Source organism: Elephantulus edwardii, unplaced genomic scaffold (genome assembly GCF_000299155.1).
Source record: "Elephantulus edwardii isolate Elephantulus edwardi_28Jun2011 unplaced genomic scaffold, EleEdw1.0 scaffold00095, whole genome shotgun sequence".
Lineage (NCBI taxonomy): Eukaryota > Metazoa > Chordata > Mammalia > Macroscelidea > Macroscelididae > Elephantulus > Elephantulus edwardii.
Window position 1 is genome coordinate 7,068,730 of NW_006399845.1, and position 2,685 is coordinate 7,071,414.

Sequence of the window (2,685 nt, forward strand, 5' to 3'; positions counted from 1 at the left end):
ATATATATATAAAATAATTGATGCCTTTGAATTATGGTGTTGGAGAAGAGTACTGAATATACTCTAGCCTGCCAAGAGAAGAAATAATTCAGCATTGGAGAAAGTGTAACCAGGATGTTCCTTAGAGGAAATGCTGGTAAAACGTCATCTCACATACTTTGGGCATGTTGCCAGGAGGTGTCAATCCTTGGGAAAGGATATCATGCTGGATAAAGTAAAAAAAAAAGGGGGGGGGGAACTATCAACAAAATTTATTGGCGCAGTGACTGTAATAATGGTCTTGAATATGCTGAAGACCATGAAGATGGTGCCGGAGAGGGCAAGATTCTTATGTGTTGTTTATAGGATTCTGTGAATTACAATCAACTTGAAGGCACAAAATAGCAACATATATTTGCTTCCACATACATTATGTGCACTAAGTTAGAGATCTCAATTTGGCATTATGTTCCCATTGTGATGACTGAGTCTAAGAATCAAAGAACTTAAATAATAGTAGTTCGAATTATCATAGCTCCTAATGATGCACTGAGGTCCATTGTACTTCCTTTCTTTTCCGTAATTCTGAATGGTTGAAGGTATGATTCTTTCCAGATGACACAGCAAGTGTTCCATTGAACCACAAGTTACCACTCCCAGAAGTAATTATTGTTGGTGTTAGGTCTCATTAAGTTGATTCTAACTCACAGTGACCCTATGTTCAGCCTTGCCTGACCCTGCACAATGCTCACAATCTCCCCTCTGTTCAAGTCAATGAACAGTGTCAATCCATCTTTCTGAGAATTTTCCTTTCTACCATTGACCCTTCCCTTTTCTGAGCATGATGTTCTTCTCCAGGGACTAGCCCAAAGTATGTCTCAGTCCTTGCCTCTAAGAACTCTCACTGAGGATGACAGAAAATCTCTGTCTCACATACTTTGAGTATGTGGCCAGGAGGGACCCATCCTTGGAGAAGGACATCGTGCTTGGAAGTGTGGAGGACAGCACAGGAAAGGAAGATCCCAGATGAGATGGAGTGACATGGTATCTGGGGCAATGGGATTAAGTGTGTCAAAGTCAGGGAGGCTGGCTCAGGACAGGGCCAGTGTCAGAGTGATTGTCACTATCAGTTGTAGGCAACTCAATGGCATATAACAAGTCAAAAAGAGGACTGCTTCTGTTTACACACTAGAGGCGAAAAGACATATATGTGGAGCAACACCATTGAATAAAGGCAAGGCTCAGATTCCTCAAGATGGTTTGAGTCACACCAGCAAGCCGACCTACAAAGATGATAGCTGAGGGGAAGGAAATTTAGAATGAATACTCGAAGAGGGAGAGCACAGGGACCATTTCTAGACCTTAGGCCTAGTGGGAACTGTACTTTGCCCTACCACCTCTTTAATTTTCACCCCAGGAAGAAAAAGTTGTGGAAACTAGGGAAAAACTGCTTCATGAATGTGTTTTAAAAAATGTGTCTGCTGCTCTATGGATAGAATGTGGACCTCACAGATGCAGACCACTCAGATCTCCCTTCAGGAAAGAATCTGCTACAGGGAGTGTCAGGGAGTGTGGTTGGCTGATAGTCTCCAGCTGCAGCATTTCCAGGAGTTGCCTCAGTATTCACGCCAAGGCCACGCTGCCTGTGATAAGAATGATCAAGTACTAAAGCCAGGCTATTTATGGTCAGCATGGACTCCTTTGTAGGCAATACTGACATTAAAGTGCCTTGCTGGCCTTATCAAAAAGTTATCAGTACTGCACTGAAGACTGAAGGTCTCTTTAGCCAATGCTCCTTTCTTATCTCTCTCCTATCTTCTTGGTTTCATACCTAAAGTGCAGAAGGCTCTTCCTGATTATGCCCCCTCACTTTCCCTTTCATCTTCCACAGGCTTTCTCACCAATAAATCTTTTGTGCATCTATCTCTGTCTTAGCAGGCTGATGGCGCCTGTAGTGAAATTGGTTTTATGCTGGTTGATGGCTGCTCACGTCTTGATGAGTGTCATGTATGGAATGTTCGGGGTTCTTTTGGCTTTATTTTCATCTCCAAGTTGATGTCAGCAGATTCAACTTGCCAGATGGACTGGAGATCTCTGGCTCATAGTCCACCAGCATTTGGGTATGCTGGAATTTAAAAATTCAGTAATGCTTGTCTATGTCTGCAGGCTGTGCCTGCAGCCCTCGGGCCAAATGTTAATTATGGGATGAACATTGTTTATTTAATTTTAATTTTAATGAAAGTTTAAAAAGACTTTGGATTTCCATTTATTCATTGTTGCACACTTTCTTCCCTGCCTACCCCTTTTCCCCAGTTCACTTTTCTTTTTGAAAAGTAAAAATAAAATTCTTTCCTTGTTATACAATCTCCCCTGCCCCCTAGTCCACTTCACTATGCAGCTTTAATTCTGGACTCTTGTCATGACAATAATACCTAACCATATATCCCTCCTAAACAGTTCTCTCCCTTATCTTTTTCAGTGCAGTATACATTATTTACCCTCTTTTCGTTTCCCTCAAACCTGGATGTCAATCTCTCTTTACAACAGTGGAATTATACAGTATTTGTCCTTTTGTGACTGAGATATTTCATTCAGTATAATGTCCTCCAGGATCACCCATTTTGTATAATATTTCATGAGTTCCTTGTATTTCAATGCACCATAGCATTCCATTGGGTGAGTATACCACACCTTCTCTATCCACTC